The following is an 18,427-nucleotide window of genomic DNA, read 5'->3' on the forward strand; positions in this document are numbered from 1 at the left end:
TCAGGTTTTTCGTTGCATCTTCTTCCACTTTTCGGTGAGTAAATTTTATGATACATATTATTTCATATCATGGCACGATGAAAAATAGGTGTATCCTTGGATCTATTGTTCATGCTCAGCCTGTGTCGAAATCATCGTTGCTTCAAGCCATTCTCAGCTTGAGATTTATGTTTAATGTTGTGTTTATTCTTCATTGGAGTATCTTCGTTAATTGGTACCTCCTCTGAAATTTTAGAGCTATTAGTTACTTCAACACTTTGAGGTACACAACGTATCTTGTCTATTACTTCAATTTTTCTCAAGAATCTCTTTCAATCTTGGTCATTATGCTTGTGCGACATTTCCTAGACCGAGCAGCACCATATTTCCAGACCGCGTTTGTCGCAAATCGATTCTGGATGAGGTTGACTATACCAACCAACCATAGAGCAGCAATGATGCATTGAATTTGACTGAAGGACCCTTCGCATCTGTAACGTAATGAGTGTCCTGACATTTCCGTTACGGTTTGCCTTCCAGTGCACGTCTGGTTAAATGTGAAGATGTATGCGGGAATATTCACGAATTGTGTTCATTGACGATTGCTGTACCGCATCCACAATCTTGAAAGCTACTCATTCGGATATATTTCTGGCCTCATTAATGTTCGGTTATTTTGAAGTAATTTAGGAGAAGTATCTATACGAAAACGTTCTTTGTTTACATTCTCTCCTGGACTTTGCGAGAGGGTCTCCAACAAGCCATCTTGATATTAGCGGCTGTCATTGTTTTCGTGTACTTGTATTTGTAAGCTGTCTCGAAATTGATGCCACAAGATGAGGAGACTCCTATTCCCGATTATTTGCCAGCAGGCCCCCTAAATTTGGCCCCTAAAAATAGCCTGGAGGGATCTAATAGCGAAAATAAAAAAAAAGAGTCTTCTAATTTTGTCCCAGAATATGCGACCAAATTCCGGCACACCCTATAGCGTAATTCCGACCTTTACCCTCTCCGGAATTGACACTGGCTGGTAGAAGGCCAGAATTATTGAAGCCAGGGTTGTGGAGGATCCCCGGGACGGGGCCGCGTCCGCATCCCCGGTATAAATAGCTGTTATTCCGGTTTCCGCCTTCATTTCACGTCGGACAGGTGAAGGTTAAACCGTCATAATCCCTATCCCGGTTGCGAATGGTTAATGGCCGCCATATTTCTCGGGAAGCCGGGCGTCCCGATGTAAATATCCGAATTAGCGGCGTGCGGTGCGGAAATGGCAGGATACCGTCTGGTCGGGGCTTAACGCGCGAGCAGAAGGTCCGAAATTAAACGGGCGTTACGGCTGCTTTGTTACGCGACGTGGGATATGAGCCTACACGTGAATTCGGTTGTATAGCAGGGGCTGTTTAGTTATTCCTTTTTTTAAAATGGTATTACTTGGTCTAATGACATTTGATTTGACAATTTGATGTCGTTACATGTGGACTAACACATGCTGGTTCAATTATTGCGAAGATAGAGCTCATTTTGATTCATTTGGAGTGTGTAAAGTAGGAGAAGGAGCAAAAGTCTCTCCTCGATTCATGTTTTGGCCACTAGCTGCGCTGGCGTCTCTAAGGGGTACGCGTCATATTGATGTTTTTGATTTCAAGTTGAATTTAGCTTAGAATATCACATAATTTTTCACATTTTTGATGGGGATCATGCATATTCGCGTTTGATTTGTAGTAGTATCTACGGATCTTCTTGATGAGCGCAGTCAATCAATGTCGAAACTAATCAGAAACGCAGGGACGAGTATAAATCAGTAGGATGAAATTCTACTTTCATCAAGTCCCGTCAACGTTAATGAACAATCGACGTGATTTGCCAAGTCAGGGTGCTCCAATTTATCAGGCGAAGAACGTTGAAATTTAATTGAAATTGCCACAGCCCAACTGTCGTATCTTATTCGTCCCATAAAATCCGACAATGCTGCGTGAAGTCCGACAGTGAAAAAGTTCGAAGACGTTTTTTATAAACAGTAGTCCCAAGTAACTCTTCAGTTTTATTTTCATAAAGCATGCATGGCAACATGAGATTTGTGTGCAGAGGCAAAAACAAAACACCTTTGGATAACTCTACGTGTCTTTCTGTTTAATTTTTTTCGTAGTATGGTCAGTAATGTCGAATAGTAATCTCCGGTTATTGTTCTTCCCTTATCCAGAAAATCAATCATGATTACTCTATGGCAATCCCAAAAAACTGAAGCAAGAACTTCTTCAGCAGATTTTTGGACACGAAACTTCTTTGGTGTTGATGTTGAGAACCAGAGTGTCGCCATTCCATCGATCGTTGCTTTGTTTCTGGATCGTAGAAATGTATCCAAGTCTCATCCATAGTAACAATTCGGTTTAAGAAGTATGCATCGTTTTCAAATCGAGCACAGATCGAACGCGATGCTTCGACCCTTGCACGCTTTTGGTCAACATTCAAACATTTGGGGATCCATTTTGCAGCAATTTTTCTCATGTCCATGTCTCATGTCCAAAAACACAGAAACTGGTCTTCCCGATCGGTCATCATCTTCAATGGAAAATTTACCTCTTTTGAAGCTTGCAGTCCAATTTTTCACGGTCGCATACGAAGGACATTGATCACCAAGGGTATTAAGCATATCTTCATAAATCTGCTTACCTCTTAACTCTTTTGAATACAGGTACTTGACGATGGTTCGATGCTCCAATTTTTCGATTTACACAATTTCGGTGTAAAATCTTCACCAAAGAACACAAATCGTGAGAACAATACCGATTTTCCATAACAGAAACCTTTCGAAAGACGAAATTTTGCATCGCTCCAATTCAGGATCAATTTCCACAAAGCAAAGACAGACTCTTTCGTAGATATACCTCGTAATTTCATGATTTCAATATTATCTCTTTCGAGATATCACTGGAGGGCCCATCCCGATGTGAAAACGATATAGAAATCGAATTTCTTGCTGCAGGGGATTTCAGCAAAGACGATCTCGCCGACATCCTTTGTCGACAGACAGAGTCAATTATGGTTAAACGAAGCAATTTCCGTATCTCCAACTTCATCCAACGATATATTTACGGGTAGACTTCCCCTGAAATATTTAACGGAGTCGAATAAATGAATATTCTATCATGATGCGGTTCAAGCACTCACAGGGCGGATGTTCTTCGGTTAGAGCAGAAGTTTCTGCAACACAGACGTTAAACTACTTAATTCAGTAGATGTCTGAGGGGGTATTGTCTTAAACGTGGAACATAACTAGTTTATTTTGCGTTTCGTTAAAAATTAAGACGGAGGAAATCATCTATTAGGCTTTAGAAGGGGTGGAGGAGTAACGACGAGTAGCAACCGAAATTCTTCTAAATCAAAATTTTTTATTTTTCGAACGATATCAACCCAGGTCTTATTTTTTGACTAATTTGAGGTCGTAGATTACGAATATGCAATTAGATTTTTTCTGGGATATGTACTTTGGGAAATAAATCATTTTTAGTGGAAAATTTCGAAAAAATTGGTCAACTTTGAGGAGCTGTAGCAGCCAGAAAAAAATCACTGGAGATACGCTAATTCTTAAGGTGTTAGATTGGTACTTTGCGATTAGAATAAAAAAAATTTCATTCATCTACCGCGAACAGATTAGATTTCATGATTTTTTGCGTGAAGGTCCAAAATTTCCGATTTTCCATCGACCATAACTTGAAAACTAATACTTTCAGCATTATTCTGTTTGCATATTCGTAATCTACGCCCTCGGTTTAGTGAATAGTTCAATTTTGGTGGAAATCGGAGAGATCGAAAATTTTTCAAATTTTCCATACATATGTATGGAAAAATTGCGATTTTTCGAAAAAAATTTTTTGTCTCCGATCGGAACCAAATTTATACCGTCGACTAATACGAGGGCGTAGATGACGAATATGCAAACAGATATTTTTTGAAAAATTTATTTTTCATGTTATAGTCGATGAAAAATTCGAGATTTTGGACCTTCGCGGAAGCTTCAAAATTTTCGATTTTCTATAGACCATAACTCGAAAACTAATCCTTTCAGCAAAATTCTGTCTGTATATTCGTAATCTACGCCCTCGATTTAGTGAAATATCCAATTTTGGTGGAAATCGAGGAGATCAAAGATTTTTCAAATTTTCCATACATATGTATGGAAAAATTGCGATTTTTCGAAAAATATTTTTTTTCTCCGATCGGAACCAAATTTATACCGTCGACTAATAGGAGGGCGTAGATAACGAATATGCAAACAGATATTTTTTAAAGAATTTATTTTTCAAGTTATAGTCGATGAAAAATTCGTGATTTTGGACCATCGCGGAAAAAATCATAAAATCTGAACTGTTGGCGGCAGATGGACAAAATGTAATTTTATCTATTAACAAAGGATCAATATATCACCAAAAAAATCAGCATATGTCCAGTGCCTTTTTCCTGGTTGCTACAGCTCCTCAAAGTTCACGAATTTTTTCGAAATTTTTCGCTAAAAGTGATTTTTTTCTCAAAATATGAATCCTACAAAAAATTCTAATTACATATTCGTAATCTACGACCTCGAATCGGTCAGAAAAATGACCCGGGTCGATATAGCTATATGAATAATTTTTTTTGGACTTGGATAAATTTCGTTGGTGAAGCGCGGGTAAACATCAATAAAAAACGAAATGATGTTTTAGCTAAATCAACCCAGGTCAATTTTTTGACTAATTCTTGATCGTAGATTACGATTATGCAATCAGATTTCTCCTAGGATCAGTACTTCGAGAAATAAATCACTTTTAGTGGAAAACTTCGAAAGCAAACCTTATAGATATCTGTCAAACGCTCGTGTCATATTTCTTGACACCTCAAGACCGAGTGGGTTATTAAGAATCTCCGAAGATCCCCTCACAAAGAAGTTCCTCCATCTTCCTTTCAGCGAACCAACCTAACTGACTACCCTTAACGCACCAAAAAATATTCCATCTCGACGTTTCCGACGAGAAGAGCGGACCCACAACAAAATACACGGCCTCCAGTCCCGGAGACCTAGCGTGAAAAATAAATAACATCTAAGATGTTGACTCAACAATCTCAACATCCGCCGAAAAACTACGGTTGCCCAGAAATATGAATTTTAACGATCCCGGATGGAGATGCGCCGTTCGATTTTCAAAGATCTGATTAGACGGAGAAACGGCAGAGATGATGAATTTTTGGGGGAGGAGGGGCGGATATAAAGGTTCCTTTGATGATTTCGGGGAGTAATATTCGATATTCAAAGTTTTGTCCCAACGGTGAAGCGCTGGGGAGTCGTCGAAATGAAAATGTTGATCGAGGTATATGAATTGAATGGCATGCGAGGCGTGTGGAACAGGACCATTTGGAAGGAATTTCGATGAGTCTGTATGCAGAAGGAGATTTCGATATTATTATGCCAGATGGCTTTGTGGTAGCACAACATTTATTAAATTGTCAATGATGATATCTTTAAAGTCCAATTTTCATCGTCATAAGCAGATCGATTGTTCAAATGAAAGGAGAATGAGTGTGGTCAACAAAACGTGGTTGAGTAAAACATAAACAACGTTTTATTTATTAAACTTACACTAGGCTAGGCACAGATCGAAATGCAAACTCTAAGCTCGGCAGTCTATTGGGAGAATATGGGATGAATAATTCGAATAATGCAAACCAACATTTCTGGTCAAAGACCTACAAATATTTGAAATTGATGGGAAACCAGTTTTTGGTTTTCTACATCGTAGAAGATTAACAATCGGAAGACTACGTGCTAAAATGAAGTTAGAACACCGTTTTTTAACTCTTTCGGTGAAAAGACAGCCTCTCAACATTCGAAGATTGGCAAGTCATCGTCTTTGAGCCGCTTGAGACACAAGTGTGAAAGATTTGAGGAATTCAGAGTGATATGTACGAAAGCGCTGGCAGGCCATACGAAAAAAAATCCAAATGTATAATTTCGACTTGCTGGGTCAGAATTCTGAGTTACAAGTCGGAATTCCGAATTGCAAGTCAGAATTCTGAGTTACAAGTCGGAATTCTGAGATACAAGTCGGAATTCTGAGATACAAGTCGGAATTCTGAGATACAAGTCGGAATTCCGACTTGCAAGTCGGAATTCTGAGTTACAAGTCGAAATTCTGAGTTACAAGTCAAAATTCTGAGATACAAGTCCGACTTGCAAGTCGGAATTCTGAGATACAAGTCGGAATTCTGAGTTACAAGTCGGAATTCTGAGTTACAAGTCGGAATTCTGAAATACAAGTCAAAATTCTGAGATGCAAGACAGTAGTGGGGCTAGAATTGGTCGAATGACATTTGTTTTGTTGCCGAATCATGTGAGCAAAATGATCTCTATAGAGCAGATTTGTCTCATTTGGACCCTTAACCTACGCCTACCCTATCTCTTTTCTTTCAAAAGTTTTAACGTATGTTATTGATTCTGACAAGTTCACAGAGCTTCTGAGGGGTTCGTCGTACTAAGGACTAACGGTCAGTTTCATTATCGAAGTTAAAGCCCCTTCAATTTTAAAGCTTTTCTTAAACCCTACCGAAACTGACACTAAACGAAACTTAAAGTGACTTTGAACTTGATTATGAAACTGGATGTAGGAATTTCGATAAAGTTCTCGAATCACTAAGCACTAAGGAAGTTTTTGAAAAGTTCCCAGGAGCATAATTCTCGGGAGTACAAAAATACTCCAAGTGCTTTCACAAGCACTGAGGACGAAGCTTTGGGACAGCTCAGCTATGGTACAACCGAAGAGAAAATTAGAATATCATTTCATCCATCCAAAATTCCTCCAAGAAGCCAAAAACACACACACGGATCAAATGCGAAAAAACAAGAGTCATTAGACCTATTTTAGCCCTCCTCTTGCCTTGCATCTCAAAATTCCGACTTACAAGTCGGAATTCCGACTTCTATCTGAGAATTCCGACTTGCAAGTCGGAATTGTACATTTGGAATTTTTTTTTGTGTGGCACTTCAGCGCTTTGTTATATTTTAGCCCTGCTCCTGCCTTGCATCTCAAAATTCCGACTTACAAGTCGGAATTCCTACTTGTATCTCAGAATTCCGACTTGTATCTCAGAATTCCGACTTGTATCTCAGAATTCCGACTTGTATCTCAGAATTCCGACTTGTAACTCAGAATTCCGACTTGCAAGTCGGAATTCCGACTTGTATCTCAGAATTCCGACTTGTAACTCAGAATTCCGACTTGCAAGTCGGAATTCCGACTTGTATCTCAGAATTCGGAGTTGCAAGTCAGAATTCCGACTTGCAAGTCAGAATTTCGACTTGTATCTCAGAATTCCGACTTGTAAGTCGGAATTGTACATTTGGAATTTTTTTGTGTGTGGCACTTCAGCGCTTTCGTAGATATGTGAGAACTGCCTCTTTTTCTGTGAGAATATTCTTTAATTTATCTTACTGCGACTGTTGATGTGGCAAGCCTCGTACAGAGTCTAGTCACATGCTCACTCCAAGTCAAATTTCCATTTCAATGATGGGCAATTTGTTCTTGAACTTATATAATCTAGTTTTTTCGGGATTGGTGCCAGGTATCGGCCATTTCGCTTCAATATTCTTGAATCAACCGTCAAAGAACACGAATCAATCCGATGTAGTCTGTCGTCAACCCCATCCGGAATCAATGAATCAATCGAGACGAATCGAGCAACGGACGTGATAAAATATCCATCTGGCCCTGATTAATATTCGATTCGTCAAAGGGTGCCCCGGGGACAGGGCCCCCTTTCCAGCCTCCCTCCTCATCTCTAATGAATGTAAGAAGAGCGCTGCCCCTGCTCTCTCCAGCTACATTTCGCGAAATTCGACTTGGCTTCGAATGAACGCCGAAGAATTATTCAGCAACGGGGCAATATCGGCTGAAAATTTCATCGCGGGTTTCATTACGGCGTGTGAAATAGTAGGAAGAAGGCCGTGGAAGTAATTGAAGTGCTACGGAATGTTTGGAATCAATCGGAACAAAGGGAGCGGCGTTAGCGGAGATGGTTGTTGTTTTTTTTTTTATTCGAACGGAATGAATTCGGAACGACTGTTTCTTTTATTCATCCGGTTTTAGTGCCGTTCTGCTTCGGTCCATATTTCAGCTGAGGGGAAGAATGGGGTGGATCTTTTATGTGCGGCCGTGAAAAACGAAAAAAATAGCCTCGAGAGTGGGAGAGATAGGGCGAATCTTATTTGACAGTAATCTCTTCGAAGATAAGTAGTGGAATTTGAAAAAGGTCCATTATCGATTGCGATTATTGACGATTTTCGGAAAATTCATCTTTTGCTGACTGATAGTATCTCCTTTTTTTGAAAACTCCTTCAATAGCGACATGAAAAATCATCTGGCAGTGTGTCAGAGATTTCTTCCACTCCAAACATGTCGTGGACGACGTTGAGGGGTCAGAGATATCGAACAGTTAAAAGTTTCGCATTTCCCTCGTTATCATGCTTCGAATCGCCAGAAGGAAAACGCACAGCGTGAAAACTCTGCGGAAAATCGGACCAGCAGCGCCGCGTCCCCGTCTAACAAGATAACTTCCTCGAACGTCACTTTTATAACGTCCTAAAACTGGTTAAAAGTTCGTCGAATGTTTCATTTTTCCCGGGGAAACTTTAGTTTACCGCGACGCGATCTAGAGACGACTCATCGAGATATGCATTTTGGCGGCGGAGAAATAGCCCGGAGGCGGCTCGTACGAAAGACCCGTTTCCGGACCGTGGGATTCTAATTTTGGCGCCGAGACGCGTCTTCGCTCTGTCAACAATTTTAGGGGAGACGTTAGCGTCAACCGTGTAGTTTGTCGAAGTCGTGTTTTTAAGAATCCGGAGCTCGATATCATGTTCTGGTTGGAAGTGGAAAGCTTTCATTTCCTCGAGGAACGTCTCTCTCTTTTTAAAAAAGTTTACGTTTATTGAAATTTCGAGGAAGATAACGATTCATTCAGGGGTATCAGTGTCACAGTTTGACTTGAGGTAGTTCGTTTAGATTTTGGAATAGGAAGGCTTCGGTTGTATCATCTGAATAAGAAAAGTGTCACATCTAAAACACGAGTCTTCTACCTTCGTTACGATATAAAGTACTAGGAAAATGAATCCACCACCAAAAGTATCAAAAGAAATACATATCTACCATTTAATTTCATTGCTGTATCCTGTTACAGAGAATAAATCTACAGAAAGATTCAAAAACAAAACTATCAGTGCGATCAAACTTATAATTTCTTAGGGCGACTTGCGAGTGCCCTCCTGTGACTGAAGAGACCCAACCGTGACCTACAGATCCTTCTACACTCCGGGCACCACTCCAGTCACCAACCAGATCTGGCCACTGCTGCATTCTACTCGAGTCTCCATTATAACAGTGGACCTAAGACCTCCACTGTGATCTGTCTAACGCTAGTTGTTCCCAGTTATGATTGGCATTAACTGATTTCAGGGATTGATGCAGTATGTCCTTAAACCGCTTATACTGGCCACCTGGTTTCCGAGCACCCTCTGTGAATTCGCCATACAGAGCTGTTTTGGGGAGTCTTGTGTCTTGCATCCTCAGAATGTGGCCGCTCCATCTGAGTCGGGCCCTCGTTACTTGAGTCTCAATTGTTCTACAACTCGCGCGTTGCAAGACTTCTGCATTTGAAACTTTGTGGAACCATCTGACGTGCATTATTTGTCTTAGATGACGTTGTTGCGTTTGTTCAAGCTATTTAATATGTCGCCTGTAGGACGTCCAGCTTTCGCTTCCGTAAAGAAGTGTTGGGAGGACCACTGCTTTGTAAACAGCTGTCTTCAGATTCAGGTCGTGATTTTGAAACACTCTATGCCCGTGATGTCGAATTGATACGGTTGTGTATTTTCGTGTCTAGGTTTAGCCTAGTATTTATGAAGCTTCCCAAGAATTTGAACTGCTCGACCTGTTCTAGAGTTTCATTCTCCAGGCTGATATTTGTCTGAGGGTATCTGGTGGACTAACCAGGATTTTGGATTTGTCGATATTGAGTCTAAGGCCTAAAGCTTCGTATACATATGTATAGGTGTCCAACATTATCTGTAGATCCTCTGAGCTGCTAGCGATAAGTACGCATATTGAAGTTTCTTGATCAACTCTGAACGGATTTTGGGTTCGAGGCGCTTCAGATTAAACAGACCTCCATCAAATCTGAATACCATGAAATGGTAAAGAGATGGATTAAAATTTACGAATACTTGGAGTATTTGGGCCTAGTTCCCTATGTTCCTTTCTCAACAGAAACAGTTGCCTTGAAAGATATGCTGGAACGTATCTACACAAAAACTATCAGAGATGGGAGAGTATCGAAAGTCTAATAAGGAAAAATGGCGATTTCAGCTACGTCATTCTGTATCATCAACAATATACTGATGAATACATAGAATCCTTTTCCTAATCTACGAACTATACCTTTTGAAGTTCCCAGGTAGCTCTTTTCAACATGATGACCAAATATCGATGATATTTTCACACTCCGATAAATACGCCATCTGTATGTCGTCAAACGAAGGACGGTTTCCTCTCGGGACCCTCGTATGACAAACATTTTGCGTTTTCCTCCCTGCTAATGCGAGATACGTCAAAATTGACGTTTTCAGCTTAACGTTTCCACCCCTCGTGACTCCGGACCCGACTCAACTTGATGAAAGTGGACATCGGGACGAATTGAATGGACGGTTTTCGTTTTCAATTTCGCCCTTTCCGGCAGTATTTTTAACCGGACTTATGTTTTAGGTCGTAGCTTTGCGGTTTCATATCGTATCAAGTTGTTTGTGGATTACACGTCAGATGAGAAGTGCTTTTTGGCATTCTTCACGTTTTTGTTAATTCCGATTTTGATTTCCAGCTGTTTCTTCGTCCTCTCTCTTTCGATTCCCAAAATGAGCTAGGGATTCAGGGTGCCTGAGTAGGTCAACCCTCCGAAAATAGATCGTCGATTTCCTGCGAATCTAGGATCACTGCTGGCCACCTTGAACCCCGAGCAAACATATCCGGAACGAACGATCCGGATCGAAGGACCAAATATCTCCCGAGCCGTCGGAGATGACGGGATTTCGCCCGACAGAAAAAATGTTCCCGTGATCCTCTCATCTCACTAGAACAACTCTAGGATCTTTCCTGCCACGTCACCCTGGATCTGCGGCAGCGATAACATCGATAGGTTCCGAAGTGTCTGAGAATTTGGGACACGTTCGCGATTGCAGGATGGATTACGTAGACGGGGAGGGCGTGTAACATTATACAACAAGGACGGTTTATCCTGTCGTTTGTCTTCGTGCTAATAATGGGCCATTTGCATTTCCTCGCCGAGCCGGTAGGTGTTTGTGGGGTGCGAGGGGGGATGCGGCGAAGAAACGTTCAATTTCCTGGTCGGAGATCGGGGAGTGAGCGTTTTGGGTATACAGGATTCGACGTGCGATAGAAATCTGTCATATCTACGAGGATATATTGAAAAATTCTTCGCCTACTATAGAACCAAACAAAATTTCAATGTCAAAATATTTTATTACTCAACATATTCTCCTCTTAATTGGATACATTTATTACAGCGAAACTGCAACGTCTCTAGACCTTTCAAAAAGAATGTTTCTTCTTGCTCTGCAAACCAGACCTCCACAGCTTTTATTATCTCCTCGTTGGAATAAAATTTACGATCTTTTAAACTTTTTTTCAGTTGAGGAGAGAGATGATAGTCGGATGGAGCCAAATCTGGTGATTAAGGGGGGTGTTCTAGTAATTCTTATACTAAATCACGAATTTTTTGCATGGCAACAGGAGATTTGTGCGCAGGGGTGTTGTCCTGCAAAAACAAAACTCCTGTGGATAGCTTTCCGCGTCTTTTCTCTCTAATATTTTGCTGTAGAGTGGTCAGTAATGTCGAATAGTAATCTCCGGTTATTGTTCTAACCTTATCCATAAAATCAATCATGATTACTCTATAGCAATCCCAAAAAACTGAAGCAAGAACTTTTCCACGAAACTTCTTAGGTCTTGGAGAACCAGAGTGTCGCCATTCCATCGATTGTTGCTTTGTTTCTGGATCGTAGAAATGTACCCAAGTCTTATCCATAGTAACAATTCGGTTTAAGAAGTCTACATCGCTTTTAAATCGAGCACAGATCGAACGCGATGCTTCTACCCTTGCACGCTTTTGGTCAACATTCAAATATTTGGGGATCTCTCTTCTTTTGAAGCTTGAAGTCCAATTTTTCACGGTCGCATACGGACATTGATCACCAAGGGTATTAAGCATATTTTCGTAAATCTGCTTACCTCTTAACCCTTTTAAATACAGGTACTTGCTGATGGCCCGATACTCCTGTTGAAGGTGTCCTGTATATTTATTTCTAATGGAGAATTGAGGATCAACTTCTCCTCTCCTTCAACTCAAGAAGATTCATCTTCATTTAAAACAAATAGGCCTTATGATCTTTCCTTCCAAAGTCTGCACCAAGCAAGGAATGTTGTCGATAGGATGACTTAAATAATTTCTGGCTTAATAAGCCCTAAACGCGTCAATCTTGCTCATTAAAGGATCCTCTGAGTTGAAAATGTGTCTCATTCCTCAAAATGATTCTTCGATAAAAAAAAATTTCCATGGTTTTAAAACACTAAATGGGACAACGTTTTTGGTGGTCTGCTGGCTTGAATTCTTGAATGAAAGCTTCGCCGAACTTAGGCCTCTCTTCCGAGGCAGGGAAGAGCCTGTTCCGCAGGCTCAGGGGTATATAAAAACATAATTCTCGAAGTTGCAGCAGCTGCTAGACAAGCAGGTCTTACTCCGTCTCGAAACGCTCGCCCCAGAGTAAATCTCGTCGAAATTTATTCCTCCAAATGGCGGAGTTTTGAACGCTAATGGGAATCAAAACTTGGCTGCTGCCTCCGGCTCTCGTCCGAATCCTCTTCGCCCCCACCACCACCCCCCGTAAATATGGAAGTGGCGGAGCCATATTCCGCTTAGCGGATTAATTTTGTTCGTTAAGTTTCGATTTGTATGCAGATTGCGCTAATGGAACGATCGTGTAGGTCCCATTCGTACGTTGTTTTCACCTTCGGGGGGATGTTTTGGAATCGTTACTGCTGAGGATGGCTGAGGGATGGGGCCAGTACGGTCAACATGATCACACTTTCGAAAAAAAACTGTTGCTAAAGTTGGCCATAAAGGAGCAATGAAGATAGGACGTGCTTATGACACTTTGAAATCGTATGACAGGCAGAAATCAGACTAGAAGATGGATTCTTTTAGAGAAGAATAGTTGAGTAAGGGAGTTACATTCCTCTGGGACCTCAAGGTCTATTGTATCTCACATCAGAGCTATTCTCATAACTGTGCCATCAACAGCTCGACCTACAGCTCCAGAGTTTCAATGAACTCCAATATCTGAGAGTATTTCAAAGAAGGAAAGTCCAAGACGTTCCTTGATCAGGCTTGCAATGGTGAGGCATTCTGTGAACAGGAGTTTCATCTTGTTCCCACAGAATCTACACTCATCATATGTTTCCCAAGGCGAAAATGTCCTGTGTAGGAGTTACTCATTCTTACTGAGATGCAAATAGTTGTATCTTGCAGTTTCAAAATCGCGAAGAGACTTTTTGGAATGATCCACTCCTGGAAGATTCCTCCAGAGTGTTTTTCTTTGGGTTTCTTCTTTCTCCAGGAACTCTTTCTATAGGTGCCATTTCCTATACCACAGGAAGGCTCTGGATCAGTAACTGACGCTTGTGCTTCCTTTTTGGTGGGTGTGTTGACCTCTCGAGGAAATATTTAGATGAGTTAGATCAAAATAACCTCCCTATCATTGCCATCTCAACCATCAAGAAGTAGTTCGACCGAAAATTTTTGATGTTTTCTAAACCAACTCGATCTCCCCATGATATCCTCTGTCTGGCACATATATGTCAACATCATGGACAGACCTGAGTGATTTCTGGGTGGTACTGACTGTGCATGTCAACATTTTATGGCATTCTGACTGCTAGTTCAGTGGCTACAGTAGTTTAAGTGAACCCAGTTGTGTTATTTTTGAAGACAATGAATAGGAAAGCAACAGTGAACATTACACGGCCTTATTGGATTGTTGGATTGCAAGACGCAAGAAAAATAGGCACAAATGCAGAAGGAATAGTTACTGTTTAACCAGGACAATGCCCTGTATCACAAGCCAATGAAAATATTGGTTAACTAAGATCAATTGAGCTTTGAATTGTCCCCTCACCCAATGTACTCTCCCAATAAGTGACCACTGGATCTTTGCAGACATGAAAAAGATGCTCCAGGTAATGAAATTTGTCTTAAATGAAGATAGGATTGCCGAAACTGAGGTCTACTACAATAGGCTCATTCTTGGCGAGGAGTATGTTGATCGTTTTCCTTTGTCAGACCGGAGAAGTATTGAGTGATACATAAACAAAAACAGTGGTCTAAATATGCTCCTTCCATCGATTGCTATTGGAGGATAGAAGCTTTTACGATTCAACCCTTTGTTTTCAAAAATAGCAGAGGCCAAACCATCCCCCATCGGCCATATCTCGATGCCGCACCATAGAATCTGACCCCCATTTCGCCGAATCATCGATTTGGCCACGTTCCAAACGAGGCCGAGTCCCGCATGTGACCCGTAAAAATCCGATACGACCTTCTGCGAGATCGTACGTATCTGCATAATGCAGGATGATCGTAATGACCTCGACTGATGAACATCCTCCCCCGTCCGGGGAGCCTCCGGACAAATTGAGCCGGAGAAACGTGACGGCACAAAGGAGTAGAGGAGCCGATGTAGCGTTCGCATGTGAAAAATCCGGGCCGGACGTTTAAATCGAGCGTGAGACAAAGACGCGATACGAGAAGGGCACATCTTCGTTATGGCTTGGTGGAAGGGTATGATGTGGGGGTGCTGAAGATTATGGAGGGTTTTTGCGTGGAAGCAGGGACTAGAGTTAACGCGTAAAGTTCGTTACTTGAAACTTTTGATGGTTTGAGCGGTTCTGTGGAGACTTGGAAGAGCATGAGCTGGTGTTCGCATGAATTCCATCGAACTGAATTACGAGGTTTCCTCCATTTCAAGCGTTTCGTCATTACTATAGCTTATTCTGGTGGTTCAATAACACTTGTAGTGATTGGTTGACAGCTCCTACTGTCCTAGGTTATGGAGGACGAAGAAGTTGTTTTGTAGATTCCAGGAAACCAGACAGATCGTGATTCAATAGAGAAATGCACTCCAGAAAACTCTTCAAAATGGAAAAACTATTTTCTCGAAGAAGAAAATGTTCCATGTCCAAAAGTTTGGTATTGAAATATAGGTTTTTGATTACGCTGATTCTCTTCCAAGCAATTTCGTGAGCCTATCTCCCTTCGTTCAGATTTTTACCTTGGAAATGGCGTTTTTCTAAAATTGCGAATTTCACTTGAGAATTTGTCAACACCGAACGGTTTTGTCGAAATGGATGAAGCTCTCAGATTTATCACTAGAAGAGTTGCTCTTTCAGAATATGTATCACGTTTAGATCTACGATAATTTTTCTGGAAGATTAATCTACTCGAAAGATGACCTTCGAAAAATTCCCAAAAAGTTGGGTTCAGTTAAAACTTCCTCAACACCGAATGGTTGTGCCGAAATGGATGAAGTTCTCAAGATTTATCACTAGAAGAGTTGCTCTTTCAGAATATGTATCACGTTTAGATCTACGATAATTTTCCTGGAAGATTAATCTACTCGAAAGATGACCTTCGAAAAACTCCCAAAAAGTTGGGTTCAGTTAAAACTTCCTCAATACCGAATGGTTGTGCCGAAATGGATGAAGTTCTCAGATTTATCACTAGAAGAGTTGCTCTTTCAGAATATGTATCACGTTTAGATCTACGATAATTTTCCTGGAAGATTAATCTACTCGAAAGATGACCTTCGAAAAATTCCCAAAAAGTTGGGTTCAGTTAAAACTTCCTCAATACCGAATGGTTGTGTCGAAATAGATGAAAATCTCAGATTTATCACTAGAAGAGTTGCTCTTTCAGAATATGTATCATGTTTAGATCTACGATAATTTTCCTGGAAGATTAATCTACTCGAAAGATGACCTTCGAAAAATTCCCGAAAAGTTGGGTTCAGTTAAAACTTCCTCAAGACCGAATGGTTGTGTCGAAATAGATGAAGTTTTCAGATTTATCACTAGAAGAGTTGCTCTTTCAGAATATGTATCACGTTTAGATCTACGATAATATTCCTGGAAGATTAATCTACTCGAAAGATGACCTTCGAAAAATTCCCAAAAAGTTGGGTTCAGTTAAAACTTCCTCAATACCGAACGGTTGTGCCGAAATGGATGAAATTCTCAGATATATTACTAGAAGAGTTGCTCTTTCAGAATATGTATCACATTCAGATCTACGATAATTATCCTGGAAGATTAATCTACTCGAAAGATGACCTTCGAAAAATTCCCAAAAAGTTGGGTTCAGTTAAAACTTCCTCAAGACCGAACGGTTGTGCCCAAATGGATGAAATTCTCAGATTTATTACTAGAGGAGTTGCTCTTTCAGAATATGTATCACGTTTAGATCTACGATAATTTTCTTGGAAGATTAATCTACCCGAAAGATGACCTTCGAAGAATTTCCAAAAATTTCCAAAGAGTTGGGTTCTCTTAAAACTTCCTCAAGATCGAACGGTTGTGCCGAAATAGACGAAATTCTCAGAACCAATTGCTAATCACTAGACAATGGGGTTACTTTTCCCAGTTTTCAAGAACGATTCGAGGTCTATTTTCCCCATCAGAAATTCAAGTCGATCGTCAGTAATTTGCCAAACTTTTTCGATTTTTCCCAGGGTATCGATAAACCTCCGTCCTTCCACTGGAGGGGCATCCTTCTCAATCCCCAACGAAACTGACGTTCGAGAATGATTGATAAAAGAAATTCTCGTTTTCAATTTCCCAATTGTACAGACGAAGACGACGCAGATTCCGATTTGACGCTGGGAAAATTTCCACTTTGAATATGACGTTTTATCGAAATTGGTTCCTTCGGTAATTACGTCGAGTATGCTTTAATTCGGTTCGGGAATTCGGGTCTCTTGGATCTCTGGATCTGAGGGACATATCTGGCGAGATTCCCAGTTCGAGATGTGTGAAACACAAGCTCCGAACTTCATTTGGGTTGTAGTAGTACACCAGAGTGATGTGGCACTGATGAGGTCGAAAAAATTTGAAAACGGACTGTCTGCTAGACATAGTTCAGATTTTAAGTCATTGTCTACAGGGAGTACGTGCTTTGCTCTTGTTTTTCGTGACTTCTCGGTCTGGAATTGCATCATTTTTGTGGATCCCTGATCCCACCCTCCACAAATGCCCCGAAAGAGAATCAGGCCTCCCCAAACGACCACTGCTTCATTTCCATCACGACGATCGACAAATAAACCGATTCCCACATCCATCTCTTACCTCAAAGAAGACCGGGATCGATAGCTCGATTTCCGTCCGAGCAAACACAATATAAATCCTCCTTCATCAACCCGCCGGAGTTCCAGTCCGGGCATGGACACCTGACGAAGGTTTCACCTCCTAGTCCCTCGTCAATCAATAGTCACAGCAACGGGGAAAGACAAAGGCACCCGAGGCATCGGGGTGTTAAGAGAACCAGGCGGAAACAAGTCGTGCAAGAAATAACACGACCTCAAAAAGTCCGTCGGTCCGCATCGTTTCACACGGGAACTAGGTCCGGAGACCGAATCGGAGGCTCGGGAAGGTGAAATATTGCCCCTGGTGGTGTGGTGCGGAGCCTTCTAGGTTGGACGTACGAGGTAGTGCTGGTGAAATGGGGTAGAATGGGTTGTTTTGGGGTTGAACTGAGTTGGGTCTGAAGTTTTCGAAGCGATTTTGAATGAATTTAAGGTATACAGGGTGCCTGAACAAGATCAAGCTACGTTTTATATCTATCAACAAACTGCTTGTTGAATGTTGAAGATATTGATTGAATTTCTGTTTTCTATTTCGAAAAACCCTTCAATTTCTTTTAGGGATATCTTGTGCTGGGTTTCTCGGGGCAGAATAATATGATTGTTTCGAAAATACGAACAAGAATGAAAGATTAGAGGAAGTATAACATTATAGGAAACGTCTCAATGTTGAAAGAGTAGAGAGGCTGTCTTCTCCCAGAAAGAGTGAAAGGTCTGCCGCTTTTGAGTTTTGACGAACAATTTCAATGGTAAATATCACGATCATGATCATGATAATCATTAAAAGACTTGGCCATTTGCATTGATGAAATTTATCTTGATCCTAATGAAAACGGAATACAGACTGAAGAGAAACACATTGAAATGTGCATTTCTAACACACACACAGACAAAAAATGATACAATTTGAAACTCTAATGGAGCTTCGCCTATAAAATTCATATCTCT

At 40.9% G+C, this 18,427-nt stretch overlaps 1 protein-coding gene across 3 annotated transcripts in view; it reads left to right on the plus strand.

Moving 5' to 3' along the window:
- LOC123313323 (complexin) overlaps window positions 1–18,427 on the plus strand; it is a 157,880-nt gene that overhangs the window by 16,523 nt on the left and 122,930 nt on the right. For 2 of the 3 annotated variants that reach the window (XM_044898160.1, XM_044898161.1), the window contains exon 2: window positions 5–34. The exons of the other annotated variant lie outside the window; for it this stretch is intronic. The gene's annotated coding sequence lies outside the window, so the exon portion shown is untranslated. The remainder of the gene's footprint in view (window positions 1–4; window positions 35–18,427) is intronic. 3 annotated transcript variants of the gene reach the window in all.

The sequence above is a fragment of the Coccinella septempunctata genome, chromosome 5 (genome assembly GCF_907165205.1).
Source record: "Coccinella septempunctata chromosome 5, icCocSept1.1, whole genome shotgun sequence".
NCBI lineage: Eukaryota > Metazoa > Arthropoda > Insecta > Coleoptera > Coccinellidae > Coccinella > Coccinella septempunctata.